At 60.1% G+C, this 18,789-nt stretch overlaps 1 protein-coding gene across 2 annotated transcripts in view; it reads left to right on the top strand.

Moving 5' to 3' along the window:
• CXXC5 (CXXC finger protein 5) overlaps positions 1 to 18,789 on the top strand; it is a 36,456-nt gene that overhangs the window by 1,009 nt on the left and 16,658 nt on the right. The window lies entirely within an intron of this gene.

Here is an 18,789-nt window from a genome sequence, read left to right as displayed (position 1 = left end):
GCTCGCCATCGCCCAGCCATGTGCGACAACTCACCCAACTTTATCATCCCCCCCCCCCCCTTCCCGTTCCCAACTAACCCCCCACCCCGCCCCGCTTCGCCGTCAGACGGGATTCCCAAACGCCCCGCTCCCCCCCCACCCGCGGCGAGGAGGGCACCCCGCGCCCCCCACGCACCCCGACACCCCTCGAGCCACCGCGGTCGCACCGTGGAACATCCCTCTTCCGCACCGGCGTGGGTGCCGCCAGCCCCAGAGCCACCGTGGGGGCTGTGGATTGTGCCCGAATTTGGGAATTACGTCCCCAAACTCTGCCGAGCCGCGGCCCCACGCGCCCCGTGGGGGTGTGGGGTGTTTTGCGGTTTTTTTCCCCTTTTATTTTAATTTTATTATTCCTAATTTTTTTTCCACCGCATCCCGCAGCCGGCAGCGTCCTTCCTGCGGGGCCGGGGCTGCTTCGGGTCGGGTTATTCTTTGCCGGGATGATTGATTGGGGAGAGGAGGATAGGGGGGTGGAACGGGGGGGTGGGAGATGGGATGGGGATTGCGGGGGGGGCCATCCCACGCACAAACAAAGCTGCGCACACATCCTGCGGTAACGGCCCCGCGTGTGCGCTGACCCGGCCGGGCAACCTTCACCCCCCGCCGCTCCCTGCCGGGGGGGGCACGGGGGGGATGACGGGGGGTGCCGTGCTGCGAGAGGGCGGGTGAGGCCGGGTTTTGGGGAGGGGTGGAGGGGATGCCCATCCCGGCTACCTGGGGCGCGGAGCCGTGGCCGGCGGAAGTTTTGTTTCTCTGGAAACGGGCCCTGCTGTGTCAGCGGCCCCTTTGTGCCGCTTTGTCCGCGCCCCCCGGCCCCCAGCCCGGCGGCGGGGCCGCACCTGGGGCTGCGGGGGAACGGGGACCCCCTCGGCCCCCCCAGCACCTCGGCCCCCCGCGTGCCCCGGCCCCCGCTGCTCCCCTCGGGCTGCGCTGCATCCCCCGGCGGGGCCGAGCCGAGGGGGGGTCGCATGGGAACGAGGGGGGTGACACCCCCCCCACGAGGTCCCGCTCAGCGGGAGCGCTTGTAGGCATGGAAACCCCGCTCCGTCTGTCCGTCCGTCCTTCGCATTCCCACCGGGAAAAGCTTTGGAGAACCGGCTCCTCCAGCGGCACCCGCGGGGCCGCCGCGGCGCATCCCCGTCGGTGGCGGTGTCACCCTAAAAGTGTCCCCGCGCGGGGTACCCCCGGAGGTGCCCCCGGCGGGGCGCCCCCCCCGCCCCGGTGCCGGTACCGGCGTCGCCCCGTCGCGCTGGCAGATGTCGCGCCCTGACCTCGGGGCCGCCGCCGGGGGAGGGGGGGGTGGGAGGGATGTGTGGGGGGACACGGGGACGGGACGATGGGGACGGGGACGCGCCGGCGAGTGACAACAAAAGCAAAGTAACAAAGGACCCGCCGGTGCCGCTCAGAAGTTGGTGCCGGCGCCATTCGGGGCTCGGTGGCCCCGGGGGCAGGGGCGGGGGGGGCTGTTTGCCTGGCGGGATGTGCGGGCAGGGGGCGGGGGGTTGCTGTGCGGGCGCCACGAATATCCCCGTGTCCCCCCCCACGCTCGGTGGGAAGAGGCAGGAGACGGCCGAGGCGTCCTTGACATGGATTTTGTGGCGGGGATGCGGGCAGCCGGCGCCGCGCTGCCAGGCGCCTGCCCGCACTCCTGCCCGCACCCCTGCCCGCACCTCCTGCCTGTCCTGCCTGCACTCCTGCCTGTGCCTCCTGCCCGTGACACGAGGTGGGTGGGAAGGGGAAAGTGGCTCTGGGTGCTGCACCCCAGAATTCAGCCTCTTCCTCCTTGGCAGAGGTGGGTACAAGAGGAGATGCTGTGGGTGTGTTTGGGGGGTGTTTTGGGGATCCCCCACCCTGGGGCTCACTCACCCACCGGCATCCCCTGTTGTCACCAGGGCCATTCCAGGCAGGTGGCAGCAGTGCAGGTGCTGCTTGTCTGTGACCTGGGGGTGCTGCAGGGCTTGGGGGTGGCATCCTCTCCCCAAAACTGCCCCCTCTGACAAATCTGTGTGAGGTGCTGGGAGGAGGGCCGGATCCAGGACACTTGGCCCTCACAGCCAGCACCTGGCACCTGGTGTGTCCATGGAAGGCTTGGCTGAGGCTGGATCCAGCCCTGTCTGGTCCTGGACCCTCCACCTCCCCCAGCAGGGACATTCCCTGGGGTGGCCACAGTGGGTGCCGCCGTTCCCCTGCCTCCCTGGTTTGTTTTCCCAAATCCCAGCCGTAGGAACAACCTCTTGATTAAGTGTATTAATAGTTAAACTTTCAGCTCATAGCTTAAACTCACCAGACCACAAAAAGCTCCCTCCTTTACTCATGCTCTGGTGCTCAACTAAAATATTGCACTCAAAAGGCTTAGTTTTTTTTCTTTCCCCTTCCTTTTCCCCTGACTCGACTTTGACTCCTGGGAGCATGGGGGGTCTTGTGGGACCACCAGTTGCCATAGCTGCCCCTTGCAGCCACTCTTCTGCACAGAGCCCAGGAATGGAGACGGGGGGCCAGGTGTCCCCAAAGTGAGTGGTGCTCTTGGAACTCATCCAGACTTGGGAGGAGCATGGGAAATACCATCCCAGGAAGAGGGTGGCCCCCCCACCCAGTTGGGGACATGGGAATGGATGGGCTGTGGTGGCTTGGGAAGGGCTGGAGATGCTGGCAGCAGCTGGTGTGTGGGAGTGGCTCTTTTCCTGCCAGGCAGGTGATGGGGCAGGAGGAAGGTGGGAGGTTCAACCATGCCAAGTGCAAGGGCCTGCACCTGGGGGGGGGCAGCACCCAGTCCTGGCAGAGCCAGGGGGTGGGTGGGCTGGGAGCAGCCCTGGGGAGAAGGGCTGGGGGATGCTGGTGGGTGACAGATGGGACATGTGTGCTAACAGCCCAGAGAGCAGAGTGTGTCCTGGGCTGCACCATGGCAGTGTGGGCAGCAGGGTGAGGAGGGGGTGCTGCCCCTCTGCTCTGCTCTGGTGACACCCTCCTGGGGCACCACGTCCAGCTCTGGGGTCCCCAGCACAGACAGACATGGGCCTGTTGGAGTGAGTCCAGAGGAGGCCATGGGAATGGTCTGAGGGCTGGGACAGCTCTGCTCTGGAGACAGGCTGAGAGAGCTGGGGGTCGTCAGCCTGGAGAAGAGAAGGCTCTGGGCAGATCTTAGAGCCCCTTCCAGTCCCTTAAGGTGCTCCAAGAGAGCTGGAGAGGGACTTTGGAGAAGGGATGGAGGGACAGGGCAAGGGGTGAGTTTTAAACTGCAACAGGTCAGAGTTAACTTGGACATAGGAAGGAAAGAAATGTTTTATACTGAGGGTGGTGAGGCCCTGGCACAGGTTACTCAGAGAAGCTGTGGCTGCCCCATCCCTGGAAGTATCCAAGGCTGGGGCTTGGAGCAACCTGGTCCCTGGAAGGTGTCCCTGCCCATGGCAGGGCATGGAATGAGATGAACTTTAAGGTCCCTTCCGACCTAAACCATTCTGTGACTCGATGCAGGGGCAGTGGGGTAGGAGGGGCAGAAGGGAAGAGGTGTTGGAGCAAAGGGGTGACTGGAGGAGGAACCACCTCCAGAGGTGGCCAGTGGGAAATCCCAGTCCAGTGGGGAGGAAACTGTGGGTTTGCTCCTGCTCAGCAGTGGCCCTGCTGTGGGGATCAGGTCTGCAGCACCCTTTGCCTTCAGCAGAGGGACATGTCCTGGTGGGGAGGCTGTGACTCCCCATCATAGGGAACCCATTGGGGCAGCATTAGGGCATGTGGGCAAGGAGCAGTCTGCATCCCTATCCGTGTCCTGTGTCCCTTGGGACACCCGTGGGGCTGGAGCCCTGGGAGAGCTCCAAGGAAAGCCAGGCAGCAGGACAGTGTGACCCCAGTGAGTGGCTGAGGGCGACCCGTGGGTCCCATTGCCTTTGGGAAAGTCCAAAGGGCACGTTTACCCTGGCACTGGCCCTGGGGTGCCCGACATCCACAGTCACAAAGCTTTTGGGTCTGTCAACATCTCAGTGCTGATGGTGTGCCCTGCCCCACAGTCTCTCCTTCTGGGGGGCTGGAGGGCTGGGGGGTGCATCCCTTACATCTTTGGAGTGATTTCATCCCTGCTTGTGTTGTCCCTTGGCTTTCAGGCAGGTGGAGTGTACTGATGGTCCGAGATGACAGCCCTTGCTGCACATGGGTGGCAGCCTGTGATTATGTGGATAAAAGGATTTTTGAGGTCAGAAGGTTTTCCAGAGGCTGCCTTGGTGTCCCTGGTTTCCACCATCCATCGTTATGGCATGGAAAAGGGACTGGACTAACGGCTCCCAGGCTGTGGGCTCGCCTTGGGATGTGTGGGTCTGGCTTGATGTCCTTGTCCTGGATTGCTTGTACCAAAGCAACTTCCATCGCCTGAGCTTGGACATCCTTTGTGCCAGGAGGATGAAGGCCTGTCACCTCCCCACAGTGATGGTGACAGTGTGGTGGCCTGGGAATGGGAGGGTGTGTGTTGGCCGTGACCCTGGAACTGGTGGCTAAGAACAACAACAACAAAAAAGCTGTTTTCTGATTTTCCAAGCAGGATGTGCTTTTCCATCCCCACCCTCCCAGCTCAGAGAGGTGGGAGCTGGAAAAGGGCTCAGGTCACTGGCTCTGCCCTGTGGCAGCCCAGTGATACTTCACTGAGGGCTTGATGTGATGGGACCTACCCTGTCACTTCTGTGTCACTCCTGAGATGGGCTTCATCCCCAGGGTCTGATTGTCACCTGGGTGGTGGCAGGGCTGGGAACAGTGCTGTCTTAGCCTCATTAGTGACTCTACTGGGGTCTGGGTGGCTGCTGCCACCCACGACAGCCCCAGTTGACCCTGGCATAGGTTTGGTCAGCAGGTGCTGAGCAACCTGGGGATGGCCTGGGCTGGAGCCAGGGTTGGGTTTGTGCTCTGGTGTGATGAGATTGGGTATGTTCCCCTCTGGCCTCCTCTGGTGCTGCTGTCCCTGGCCACCTCTTGGTTTGTGGGTGGTTGCCCATGGTTGGAGGTGGCCCTGGCCTCACCTTGGCAAACCTGCCTTGAGTTCATGCTCCAGCTCTTCATAGGAATATCTGGGCAATATCTGTCTCCCACAGTGTTCCTTATGCAGTCTTCAGCTGTGCCCAAACAAGCAATGCAGCTCCATCCACTAAACCCCCAGGTTGTCTCCTGGTGTCCCCAAGGGTCTTGGTGTCATTGGTTTTCACTTCTTTTTGCTGGGACTTGCCCTTGTGGCCTTTGTGCCTCCTTATTGCCCTCAGAGACTGGATTCCAGGGCCCAGATCTGAATCTTGAGTCCTGTCCTTGCTTGAATGTCCTGAAGACTGACTTCTCACTTGAACATCCCGACCCTGAAGGGTGCCAAGTGTTTGCTTTTCCTCCTCTGTGCCCACTTTCTGCTCAGAGGCAGGTTCCTGCTCTCCAGCCTCTTCTGGACCTGGAGCAGGAGCAGGGAGGACCATTCATGCCCAAGGAGTGTTGATGCCTGGGGGATGGGAAATGAGTTGTGCCCACAGATGATACTTGGAGGGTGTGTGGGACTCACAGAATGGCCTGGGTTGGAAGGGACCTGAAAGCTCATCTTGTTCCAATTCCCTGCCATGTGCAGGGACACCTTCCACTAGCCCAGGTTGCTCCAAGCCTCGTCCAACCTGGCCTTGGACACTTCCAGGGATGGGGCAGCCACAGCTTCTCTGGGCAACCTGTGCTGGGGTCTCACCACCCTCACAGGGAAGAACTTCCCCCAGTATCCCATCTAACCCTGCCCTCTGTCAGTTTAAAACCCTTGCTCCTTGTCGTATCACAGCAGGCCCTGGTGAAAAGTCTCTCTCTAACATAACAGCCCCTGTTATGTGTTGAAAGGTCTTTCAGCAGGTCCAAATCTCACCTGGGCCCTGGTGAGGTGAGGGGTGGCAGTGGCTGGTGACTAGGACGTGGCAGCGGGTTGGGTTGTCCTTCTCCACTTTCCTCTCCTGCATACCTGCCCTGTCCTGCTGGGATCACAGCAGAGAGGTACATCCCAGGCACCCATCGCTCCCAGGGTCCCCATGGCCACTGGGATCACAGGAGGGAGGTACATCCCAGGTACATCTTGGTCCTGGTGTCCCCACTGGGATCACAGCAGGAAGGTGGATCCCAGGTACCCATTGCTCCTATTTTCCCTGTGGCCAGTGGGATCACAGCAGGAAGGTAGATCCCAGGCACCCATTGCTCCTGGTGTCCCTGTGACCACTGGGATCACAGCAGGGAAGTAGATCCCAGGCCCCCATCGCTCCCAGGGTCCCCATGGCTGCTCCCTGCCCCACTCCCTGCTGCCAGCCGGAGACTTTTCCCCCAGTTCCCGCAGCGGGTGGGAGCGCTGGCCGGGGATCGCTGGCTGGGAGTGCTCCTCCTGCCCTCTGCTTTACCTTCTGCATCTCACTAATCTGATGACCGGAGGTATGCGAAGCATTTCAAATATGGCCTCGTTAGCTGGCTCCGGACAGAGCACGCAAGAGCCGTTTCTTCACACTCCTATTCCAGCCGGCTGTTGCCGTTCCCTCCTCCCACGGGCATCCCGCTGCCACCGCTGGGATTGGCACAACTGGTTGAGCCCATCCTGCCTGTTCCCTGTGTGTCCTGGATGTGTCCTGGTGGCTGTTGGGTCCTATGGTGATTTGAGAGCATCGTTGGGCGTGTGGGCGAGGGGCGAGTGCCCGATGGTGCTGGGGAGCAGAGTGTCCCCTCTGCCCGCAGCCTTGGGTGCCCAGCCCTCCCTCAGCACACCCAGCCCCCTGGAAGGACCTGGAGGGGATCCCATGGCATGTGTGGCCTTGGGGCTCCCAGGGAATCTGATAGGCATCAGGGTGGGGAATGTGGGATAGTGGGTGCTGGCTGGACACTGAACTGTGAAGGGGCTGTCCTTCCCCACCTTCCCCTCTGGCATCTGTGGGAAGCACCCAGTGTAGGGAGTGAAAGTGGGGGACACAGTGCAAGTGTGGGCACAGGGAAAGGGGGACCCTGGGATCCCCAGGGAATGGGTGCTGTCCAAGAGGACTGCAGCCCATCTCTCTCTGGCTCTCTGGGGTGGTCCTTGCAGTGCTGTGCCCATGAGGGTGTTGAGGCACCCGCCTCGGGGTCCCATGCCTTTATCCTTGGGGCATCCCATCCACCTCTCCATCCATGTCGTCTGTGTCTCCCCATCCCCTCCATGCCCCGGTTGGCACAGGGGGCTGCCCGCTGGAAGGGGCTCCATTGCACCAGCACTGCTGTGCTTCTGCCTGACCCCAGCACCAGCTCTTGATGTCCCCAGTGTCCCGGTGACAGCACGAGCCTGGCACCACCTCCCCATCCCGCTATTTAAAGCTGGGGCTGGGGGCAGAAAAATAAACGCGGAGGACGAAGATGATGATGATGGTGGCTCTGACCGCCCTTGGGGACAGCTGGCCCCGCGTCGGCGTCCCCGGGGAGGGGATGCCGTGGCCTGGCACAGCCGGGCACGGGGCTGGGAGCTGGTCGCCAGGCGTTTGCGCTTTAATGCATCAGGACAGCTTGCAAATTCCAGGCTGGCGAGGCGAAGTGCCGGCCGCGGCCGAGCGTGCGCGCTGTCGCGGCGGGGGGCCGCGCTGCCAGACCCGGTTAGCTCCCTTATCTCGCCCGCCGCCGCGGGGGGACGGGGGTCGGGGCAGGGCTGCGGGCAGCCCCTGCCTCCCACCCTGCCGGGGGGGTCTGCGCAGCCCCCCCCGCTGCAGCAGAGGTGGGGTATGGTGGGGGCACAGCGGGAGGTTGGCGTGGGAAGGGCAGGTTTGTAGGGACCTCTGTCCCCCCCGGCATCTGCAGGGACCCTATCTCACCATCTGCAGGGAGCTCTGTTGCTCCTGTCCCCGCATCTGCAGGGACCCCGGTCCCCTCTGTCCCCCTCCTGTCTGCAAAACCCTCCTGCAAGGATCTCTGACCTCTCCTTCTGCAGGAACCCCTCTCCTCTCTGTCTTCCCCCGTCTGCAAAGGCCCTTGTCCTCTCCTTCTGTGGGGAACCCTGTCCAGCTTGTCCCGCCCTCGTCTGCAAAGCCCCCTGTCCCCCTTCTACAGAACCCTCTGTTCCCTCATCTGTAGGGGCCCCCGTCCCCCCTTCTGCAGGGTCTCCTATCCCCCCATCTTCAAAGCCCGTCGCTTCTCCCCATCTTCACATATCCCTGTTCCCCCCTTCTGTTGAGAACCCTGACCCTTCATCTTCAGAGCCCTGTGTCCCCCCTATCTACAGGGACCCCTGTCCCCCTTATGTAGGTCCCCTGTCCCCCCTTCTGCAGAGCTCTGTGTCCTCCCATCCACAGGGATCCCTGTTCCCTGGAATCCACAGGAACCCTTGCCCTCTTCCCAGGCCTCCCTCTGCAGAGCCCTGGGGTGATTCCCAGTCCTGTCCCCCCAGCACCAGGGATGACCTGGAGGTTGTTCAGGGACAGCCATCTGAATGAATCCCAGGAGAGAGAGTGACCTGTCATCTCTACAAACGGGGAAACTGAGGCAGGGAATGCCACTGAATCCTTTCTAAGAAGCAGTTTCTCATCCTTTCCCTGAATATTTCCCAAATATCTGAGCCCACCCATCGTGCCAGGACTCCCAGGCTTTGCCCCCATCTCCCCACTCCCTCACCTTCCTCCTCCCCATCCTCACATTCAAGTTAAATAAAAGCTTTTAAAAACATGCATTGCCACCCCGCTGGGAAGAACTGGAGTCACCTGGAGTGCTAATCCACGAGGCACCCTGGGGCTATGGGTGCTCCCCGGGGTGGAGGAGTAGAGGGCCCTTTGCTTTGTGAAGGCGTGGGAGGATTAGCAGGAGGATTGGTAAATCTGACCCCAGGTAAAGATTAAGACCCAAAAAAAAAAAAAGGAAAAACGTTGTGTTTTCTCCCCCGTGCTGATGCACCGTGAAGATTAAACTGGGATGAATCCACGTGGCAGCCGGTTCGATTAGGGGGTGGGGGATGGCAGGGAGGGATGTGAGGATGGGGCAGGGAAGGGGGCTGGGTCCAGGGGTCTGGAGATGCCACAGCTGGGGGAAAAAGGGAGAGCTGGAGAAAAATAGGGGAGCTGTAGGGGAATGGGGGACCTGGAAGGCCAGTGGCCAGTCCCTGGGGGTTCCCAGGCTGCCTGTGGCTGCTGCTGGGGAGGGGATTTTTTGGGGGAACAACCATATCCATAACCACTGACAGCCTAATCCTGGAAATAGCTGGCACTGGGCTGTGTGTGGGCGGCTTCAGCAGCTCATCCCAAAGGCCAATAGGTTTATGGATAGGGCTGGAAAACACCCCAGCAGCAGGGAATAAGTCCCCCACCCCTGTTAGAAGTGGGATGTTCTCTTATCCCTCTTGAGCTCACTGGTCTGCATCCCACAAACCATTCCAGCACGTGACCACCTCCAAGGATAACCAGGGACCTCACCTTTTTCTGAGCCCTCCACCCTTCACAGCCCTGGGGCTCGGGGGGGCTTCTGACAGAGCCCTGAGAATCTTGTCTTTCCTGGTGGTGACACTCCCCTGGGAAGTGCTGGGAAGGGGGACAAGGGGCTCCCCTCTAGGACACAGAGTGGGGGACATGTTCACTCCCACAGCCAAGGGGGTGGGAAGGGACTGACTTCCCTGCCATGGTGCTCCTGTGTCCCCTTGGTAAGGGAGGGGGGAGATGCTGAGACCAGGGGCAAAGGAAACTGGAGAGACCCCTCTGGGCTGTCTGGCTGTCCTAAGGACCACGGGACCAGTATGTGTACTGGGAGGAGACTGGAGTGGCACCCCTGGGGTGGACCATGGAGTGGCTGACCCTGCCATTGCAGATGAGGCTTTTTCGGGGGGCTGAGCACTGGCTTGGGGGTAAAACACTGTTTTGGGGGGGTTGAGTACTGGTTTGGGGGGCTGAGCACTGGTTTGGAGGTCAAGCAGCATTTTGGGGTGTTGAGCTCGAGAGGCTGAGCACCATTTTGGGGAGCTGAGAACTGGCTTGGGGGTCAAGCACTGTTTTGGGGGGTTGAGTGCTGTTTTGGGGGGCTGAGCACCAACTTGAGGGTCATGCACTGTTTTGGGGGGCTGAGCACCCCTTCAGGGGTTGAGCACTGGTTTGGGGGCTGAGGACTGGTTTGGGGCTGAGCACTGTCTCATGGGCTGAGTGCTGGTTCAGGGGCTGAGCACCAGCCTGGGAGCTGAGCACCATTTTGGGGGCTGAGCTGGTACCATCTCAGGGGTCAAGCACCAGTCCAGGGTGTTCAGGGGGTTCAGAGCTGGCTTGGGGGGGGCTGAGCACTGTTTTGGGAAGCCAAGCACCAGTTTGGGCACCGAGCACCAGTTTGGGTGGCTGAGCACCATTTCAGGTTGAGCAGCAGTTTGGGGGGCTAAGCACTGGTTCTGGGGCTGAGCCCCAGTTTGAGGGGCTGGATCCTTCCTCAGAGGGCTGAGGGGCAAGCACCCCACTGAGGGTGTGCTCCTGTCTCACATCCCATGCTGGGGGCTAGTGGGGCCAGTGCGGGGGTCGTTCCCGCTCTGTCTTTGCTCCCTGTCCTCATCACAGGGTGGCCTCAGGATGGGGAGTAGCTGAAAAGCTGGCTCTGGGTCCCTTCACTCCACCAAGTGTGTGGGCCCATCCCAGCCCTTCCCTGCCTCAGTTTCCCTCCTGCACTGAAGCTCTTCAGCTGCCCCTGGTGCCTCCTGCCCACAGCATTCCAGCTGCTCTTCCACTGCCGTAGGCATTCCTTCCTGGACATGCAGGGATGGGAAGGGTCACCTCACCCCCATGCCCAGTGGTTGGGTGCTGGTACCTTGGCATCCCTCTGGGTGTTCCCCAGGTGTGGTGGGTGTCCTGGCAAACCCTTGCCCAGCCAACTCCATGCCAGAGCCTGACCTGATCTCCTGGTGGTCCTGGCAACCAGGAATCGAATTTACCAGGACCCTCTCCTGGGGCAGAGGTGGCCCTCAAGCTGGTGTCCACATCGTGGTGCCAGTGTGGGAGGGTGGGTGTGTGTGGGTGCAGGGGCCACTTTTCCCTACCAGCTGAGCTGCTGCCATCGGAGAAGGGAGAATCCCAGGCCCCTCTTCTCCCAGTGGGTGGGGTCAGACCCAGACCAGGAGGTTCTGCATCACCCCAGCAGGGTCATGCCAGTGCCATGTCCTCACAGGCTTCCTGGGATGGGTTGGCACTGGGAGCTGGGCAGGGTGTGGTGATAGTGGAGTGTCCCCTCATAGGAGACGGACACCACTTGGGACACTGGCCTCTCTGAATCACATCCTGGAGAGGCAAAATCCCGCTCTTCCATCTGCTGTCTGGCTTTGCCATGGGGTGCTGCACTCCCAGCTGCCCCCCAGAGTTCTCCTGGGGGGTGACCACAGGGTGAGGGAGCGGGGGTCTCCCTGTGTCCATCCCAGACTTGTCCAGGAACCCCATCCCAGAGCTGCAGTCAGTGGGGGGGGAGCAGCTCCTGGGTCCCTTGGGAGCGGGTGCCCCCCACCCAGCCCTTCTGTCCCTGAGCACTCAGCACTATGTACTTACTGGGTGGAAATAAGGAGAAACTTGGAAATTCAGGGTTGGAGAGGGTCGGGAGCTGCCAGCAGAGTTTCACGGTGCGAGTGAATGCTGTGGGAGGTGGGCAGGGACGCAGTGCCCCATGGCAGGATGGCTGGTATCCTGGGCGATCCCTCTGAGTAATCCCCTGGGAATCTGTGTGTGCGGGGGGGGGGAGGGCCAGGCACTCCAAAAGACACAAACCGTCTATGCCCTCGAGACTGAGACCGCCCCAAACTCATCTCATGGGTGAAAATAGCTGTGGGGCGTGGAGGATGCTTGGCCACATCCCTGCCCAGCTTTACTTCAGCCACATCCTGGCTGGGGGGAAGGGGGGAATGCCTTGCTCTGGAGGGACCCTCCGGTGGGCTTTGTGCCGGGGGGGCTGTGCCGTGTCGGAAATCACGTGGCTCAGCGACTTGGGGCTTTACGGGAAGCGAGGGTTGAGGCGAGGGGCAGCTCCCATCCCCCCGGGATGGCTCGGCCGGGGTTCAGCTCTGGATCAGGCCCCCAAACCAGCTGCCCCGTGGCCGTGGCTTCCCGGCAGGCGCAGGGCGAGGGGTGACGGGGGGATGAGGAGCCGCCGCCGCTCCCCGGAGCAGATGGTCCCTCGGCAGCAAAGCTGCCCCTTCCGCATCGATTACCCGGGCCGGCCGTTTAACGATCGCTTTCCGGGGTTAATTAAACTCTCCTCGCCGAGGGCGGCTGGGCGGCGGGGCCCTACCTGCCTACAGCCCTGATGGACCCCCCCAAAACGGGGGGGGGGACGAGCCTGTGGCTGGAGCTGGGGTTTGTGTCCAAGCCAAACCTTAATATCCACCCTGGAGTGCAGCGGGTGTGCCAGGAGGATCGGCCCCGCCGTGGCTGCACTTCTCTCCGGGGCATCCGGAGCAAGGTCAGCTGCCCGGCCTGGTTGTATCCCACTTCCCAGGCAGCATGGGGTGCTGGAGCAGAGGCTGCCTGGCGTCTTCCCCTGAACGCTGTGTTTTTGGGAGTGGTCCCCGCTGCCTTGCTCTGCCCACCCATGTCTCTGTTCACAATGATCTTGGAGGAAGGAATCGAGTGCTTGGTGCAGACGGTGGCTCCGGAGCAGCACGGTTTGCTGGGCAGGTCCCAGCCCTGGGATTGTCAGGAGTCGCTGCTTCTTGCATATCTAAATGTGCCCTTTCAGCCGGCGCTCTCGGTCGAAACTGCCATCTTTTGCCTCATTGTCAGCCTCGCCGAGGTTACGCATCGTTTGCTGACTCACAGCCTCCTGCTCTAATTACTCGTTCGACTCCCTCCCTGGAGCCACCCGGCCAGTCCCAGCACATCCCTTCCCGCTGCTGCACTGCCAGCCAGGGGGCTGGAGCCGGGGCATCCCTGCAAACCTCCTCCCTGCACCCATCCCTACCCACGAGCATCGCTCCGAGGCTCCGGGTTCAGCTGAAAGCGGCTGTCCCGGTCGTCTGGTCCAGCTTCCCACTGCTCACACCCCTTGGGATGGTTTTAGGGTGCATCCGCGGGGCTGGAGCTGGGGCATCCATGCAAACCCCCCTCCCTGCATCCATCCCTGTCATTCTCTCCTGGTTGCCTGCTCCAACTTCCCACTGCTCACACCCCCCCGGATGGTTTTGGGGTGCAGCCAGGGGGTGGTGGGTGCTGGCAGGGCGAACACAAGGTGTACCCGACCCACCACGCACACACGATGCCAGAGGGGCTCAGGGCTGGCTGTCCCACCGGGCATGCCCCCAGGCACGGCCCCGCTGAGGGATGCTCCGCTCCCACGCGCTCCCTCCGAGCTTCCCAGGAGCATCCCGGCCCCGCGGCCCCCCCGGGGAGAGCGGGAGCCCGGCCCCCCCTCGGCGGCAGCGCCGGCTGGGACGAGCCGCGCACTAAACCCGTTAGCTGAGCCTCTCTGATCCCCGTCCGATACGATCAGCCGCCGGGGAGCTCTGAGCCGGGCCCAGCGTGATTTCCAGCGTCGCGGAGATTCGAACAGACGCCGCAATTACTCACGGGATTGGGCTGATCCCGCTCCCGGTCCCGCTGCTCTGCACTGCCTGGTGTCCTGTGTGCCAGAAACAGGGAAAGCGCCAGCTCTGCCCTTTTTAATATCACTATTTTTATTATTATTATCATCGAAATATCCCCCCATCCCGGGCTTGCCGTCACGGCGTGGTGCCGGTGGGAAGAGCCTGCTCTCCTCTCCAGCATCTCCCTCCTCAGATCATTGCACCTTCCCAAACTCATCCATCCCAGCAAGCCAGATGGATGCAGGGGCTCAAGTTGGCTTTAATTAATTTAATTTTTTATCTCCCCCCTCTTTTTTTTTTTTTTCCTGGTCTGTAATACTGAGGCGGAAACAACATCCCTGCAAATCCATCTTGCTAAGGGAGGTGAAACCAAGCCGGGTAATCCGGTGGTAAGGACAGCGCTCCGACGGGTAATGCAGTCGCACTCGCCTTGGAAGACGAGATATTTTATATATTTATATACCAAGGCAAAAAAAAAATAGCCATATATGTGTTTGCACAGGCTTCTGCCTGTCACAGAGTGGTCCAACCACGCATCTTATCTCATAAAGCCATATTTTGGCCCTTTTTTTCTCCCCCCCCCCCAAGAAAGTGAATTTTAAGCACCGGGAGACAGTGATGGTTTCTTTGGAGCTGTTAGGATCTGCCATGTACAATAAATCTGTCTTAGTTTGTGGATTATTGGCCCAATAGACCGTAACAGCTCTGTCAGCCCCTCCTGGCGCGCTGTGTCCGGCGAGCTCAGCCTTTGGTGGGTTTTCCTGGTTTTTTTCTTATTTTTTCAGCAGGAATTTGCTAAGGATTTTTCTGTGCCATGTGCGTGTACAGCAGCTGATAGGGAATTCACAGGAGCTCAGTGGCGTGCTTAGGTTTTGGGGGTTTTTTTGCTTTTTTTTTTTTTTTAAATATATTTCCCCTCTGGAAAAACCCAAAGGCACAAAGTCCAGATCCCCAAAATAGGATGAAAAGGAGGGCAGAGCCACTGTTGTCAGGGGCTGCCTCCCCAAAACTTGTGCTGGTTGAGAGCAGGGATTTACTGAGTGGGGTTTTACAGCTTTCCAGTAGGGTTTTCCCTGGATGGCCGTTGTTCCCAGTCCCCTGTGCTTGATCCAAGCCCGGAAAAACAGGATTTCCCGGGGATGGTGTGGGATGGTGTGCTGGCCCCTCCAGCCTCACTGGGCCAAGTGGCACACGCTCCTGTCACCCTCAGCCTGATTTTGAGGCCGGCTGGGGGGACCTGCATCTGGTCTTGCCCCAGTGACAGCCCCACCACGTCCTGCTGCGTGGGCTCAGCGTGGCCCTGGGGGAGGATGTGGGGTGAGATGTGGGGGCAGGACGTGGGGTACACAGTGATGATGGGGTGAGCAGCAGAGGGTGGGCGCAGGGTGCCAGAGTGGGGCTGCAGGCACAGGGCACAGCTGTGGGGCACAGGCTGCAGGCACACATCCTGCGTGGGGATGCAGGTGCCACACCGATGCCATGGCCTGTGGGGGGATTAGATCTGTGCAGGGCTGGGGGGACACGCATCCACCTTTGTCCTGGAGGCGGTGCGTGGGATTTGGGACGGGCTGAGGGCAGGCTGAGCGCTCGGCGCCGTCAGCGATGGCCCGTCCAGGAAGGGGCGGGCGGGGGCGGCCCCCGCGGTGCCAGGGACGGGCGGTGCCGCGGGGGGCTGCGGGCTGGGGATGCCTGTAAGTCCCCCCGGGCGCTGCTCTGGTCCCAGCAGCTCCGTAATAAGCCCATTAAGAGCTCAGGGAGCCTTACACCTCGGGGGGCTGCAGCAGGGACTTGCACTGCTTCGGCTTAAACCCCTTGAGCCCAAGCGGGAGTGCCCGCTGTGGGGACATGAGGACGCCCGCGGGTCTCCTCTGGAGGCACCCATCCTGAATGCCTTGTGGGTGCCAGCTGCTTCTCTCGGGATAGTGAGGGCTGCAGTCCTGGCACCGGGGTTTGGCTTTGTTGCATTGTTAAAATGCAGCATCGGGGTGAAAAAGTACATTTTTCCTCTGAAAAATCCTCAGGGGAGGATGTTCCCCCTCTGGGTGCTGCTGTTCAGAGTCACAGTGTGTAGGAGAAAGGTGCAGGGAGGGCAGGTGGGTCCATCCAGGGTGCACAAGGATGGGGAAGCCACGCTGGTCGAGGGAAACCTTGTCAAGAATTGCTGGGGAATTTTTCTACCCTTAACTTCTACCCTTAACTCAGTGCCAGAAACTGAAAGGAGGAATAAAACCCCCATGGATAGGTCTTTGTGAAACCTGTGGGATGGAAACAGCTGTGTCAGAGCACTGAGGGAGATGTTGTGGACAGTCCCTAAAATTCCAGTGGCTCATCCCAGCCACAAGGATGGGCTTCCTTTTGACCAATCCACCACCTACAAGACCACATCCCCTGGTGTTCCATCTCACTGGGGGGTGGAATCTGTGAGGGATTCCTGCCCAGCTTGTTCCACAGCCCCTGCTCGCCCCCCAGCCTTGCTCAGGCTCATCCTCCACAGATCATGTCACTGAAGGCAAGGTGCAGGACCCCCTGGCAAAGGGAAGAGGGAGGAAGACGGGTTGGAGGAAGCAGCAGGTGGAGAAGAATGTCCATCATGAAAGCTGAGAGCAGTCAGTGGGAATATCACCCCTTTGGATGGGTGCCCTGTGCTCTGGGAGCTTCCCTCCCATCCCAGGGGCTTGCCAGTGCCACGGGAGGAGAGATGGGGAGGTGGGTGTTGGGTTTCAGGAGGGGTGAAAACCCTTCTGCATAGGTGAGGGAAGACGGTTCTCTTGCAGTGGCCACCAATCCAGCAGGAAGGTCCCTGGAAGGAGACTGGGGGATCTGAGCCCAGCCTGGGCTGGCTGGGGAAGGAATGGACCAACATGTGGCAGGCACCAACCACATCCAGCTTGTTCCTTGTCATTCCAGCTCACCACCTTGTTCCTCATCTTTCGGCGAAGTGAGGAAAGGCAGAAGTATTGACACGTAACTCCAGTTTTAGTGTAGCCCCTGAAAGCTTGGGGCCAGGAAGGACCAGTGAGCCCAGACAGATGGTGACACCCTGCAGTCAGTCCCCCTCAAACCACATCTCCAGTCTTATAAGCCCTTTCCAGCCCCCACCATGTGGTGTTTCCTTCATGCTCCAGCTTTCCCAGGATCAGTCTTGTGGCTCTTCTCTATCTTCCTCTGTGTTGTGACAGCTTGTAGATGGGTTTTTCCATGGCTATTCTCCTCGAGGTCATAGAGTGAACCCCTGTGTTTCTTACTGTGAGTCCTGCAGCTCCCTCAGCTGAGGGTCTCCCCATCCTGACTTGTGCTGTGGCTGGTGATGGTGACCCTTTCCTCCTTCCCAGGGCTCCAGCTCTGCTTTTTGACTGTCCTGGGGTTGGTTCTTTCAGATCTGCCAACTTCACCTGTGTCACTTGTGCTTTTTGGGTAAGGCACAGTGCTGGGAGTTAAAATGTTGTTGAATCATGCTTTGGGTTGGAAAGGACCTTAAAGCTCATCTCGTTCCACCCCCCCTGCCATGGGCAGGGACATCTTCCACTGGACCAAGGCTTCCAAGCCCAGTCCAACCTGGGCTTGAGCACTTCCAGGGATGGGGCAACCACAGCTTCTCTGGGCAACCCATGTCCCACCATCCTCATAGAGAGGAATTTTTTCCCCCATCTAACCCTGCCCTGTGTCAGTTTAAACCCCTCACCCCTTGTCCTGTCACGACAGGCTGTGGTGAGAAGTCTCTCTCCATCTTTCTTCCACACCCCCTTCATGCATGGAAAGGCCACACTGGGGTCTTGTGGCTGCATCAGACCCCCAGGGAAGGGACAATCCAAGTGTTCTCTAGCAGTACTGATGTCTGCTGCGGCCAAACTGGGATCTGACCAAAGAGAGAAGCTTGGCCTTGTTGGTACAACACCTCCTTGCTCTGCCACCCCATCAGTTTTCCTAAAGACTCTTCCCAGGACAAGACTGCCCAGGGATGCTGGTTTTCCATCCTGCCATGTACAGGGAAGGAAGATGCCCTTCCTCTTGGGCTGATTCCTGAAGAGGCATTAAGAACCAAGAAAGATATCCAAGAGGACGCTTCCAAAGGAGAGCTTGGCTTGGGTCAGTCCATCACCTGTGGCCTCGGGCACGTTTGTTTGCCCATCCAAGAGCACAGTGTGTGTTGGTGCAGGTCCCTTCCCAGCTGTGCTCCTGGTAGAAGGCAGGCCTTCTCCCTTATGACATTTGGTCACCACTGAAGCCGATGTCACAGTGTCCCCCCCACCCCATCAGCCAGGATGGGGCAGTGCCAAGGCTCCCTGATCCCCAAGATGTGGTGCAAACCCTCCCTGTGGCTCCGCTCTCCTGGAAGATGAGTTGCTGCTTGCTCCCTGGGATCCAAGAGGTACCAAAGTGAGGAGCACTGTCTTCCTCTTGATCCCAGGATGATCCAGTTTGCCCATTGCTTTGGGTTCTGCATTAACATGGTTTCCTTGACTGCCTTGCCCTTGAGCTTGGCTCGGGAGATCCAGGTCTAGTGCTATGACTGTCCCTCATGGAAAAGCTCAAGGAGGGGAGAAAGACAGGAGTGCAGGAATCCTGGGGACCAGTGAAAATCGGTGTCTGAGGTGTTCCCTAGGGTGAAGGAAAATGGTGGAACACCTGCCAAGAGTCACCAGTGCTGGAGGTGATGGCAGCAAGTGTCCCTGTCCTCTGGCACCTGCTGGCCTGGGCAGCACCCTTCCCTCTGCCCAGGGCTCCAGCTCCGTCCTCTTGCTTGGCATCTTCCAGTCCACTCTCCTGTGCTGCCTGGAGTTATCCTGGGCTCTCTGATTCCATCCCCACTGCCTCCAGCAGGATCTGTCTTGGAGCCGGGGTCACCTGCGATGTCTCAGGGAACGGGAAGCTCTTGGGGTGCACAGCAGTGAGCTTGGGCAATGCTTGAGTCTGAGCTAGAGAGCACCAGGGTTTGCTCTGTGTTATTCTGGATTTAAAAGGGGAAAAAAAAAGGGATTGCTCTTTCTCAGTTCCTGCATTTCCTGAGAGCAGCCTAGCTCCTAGCTTATCTTCAGACAGCCTCAGGGGTATTCCCTTGGAGTTTGGGAGTTTAATCAGGCATTGCTGGGGCATGTGAACTCTGCTGCGAGTCGCCGTTCCCAGGGAGGGGAGCGCCTCTCGCAGATATTTGGGTTGGCGTGCCTGGGCTGGGGGCTGGGCTGGCTGGGAACGCGCTGCTGCTTTTCCTGGGGATGCGACTGGGAATGGCCGGGGGCGGG

The sequence above is a fragment of the Pseudopipra pipra genome, chromosome 15 (assembly GCF_036250125.1).
Source record: "Pseudopipra pipra isolate bDixPip1 chromosome 15, bDixPip1.hap1, whole genome shotgun sequence".
Lineage (NCBI taxonomy): Eukaryota > Metazoa > Chordata > Aves > Passeriformes > Pipridae > Pseudopipra > Pseudopipra pipra.
This window is presented reverse-complemented; position numbering and strand designations above follow the sequence as displayed.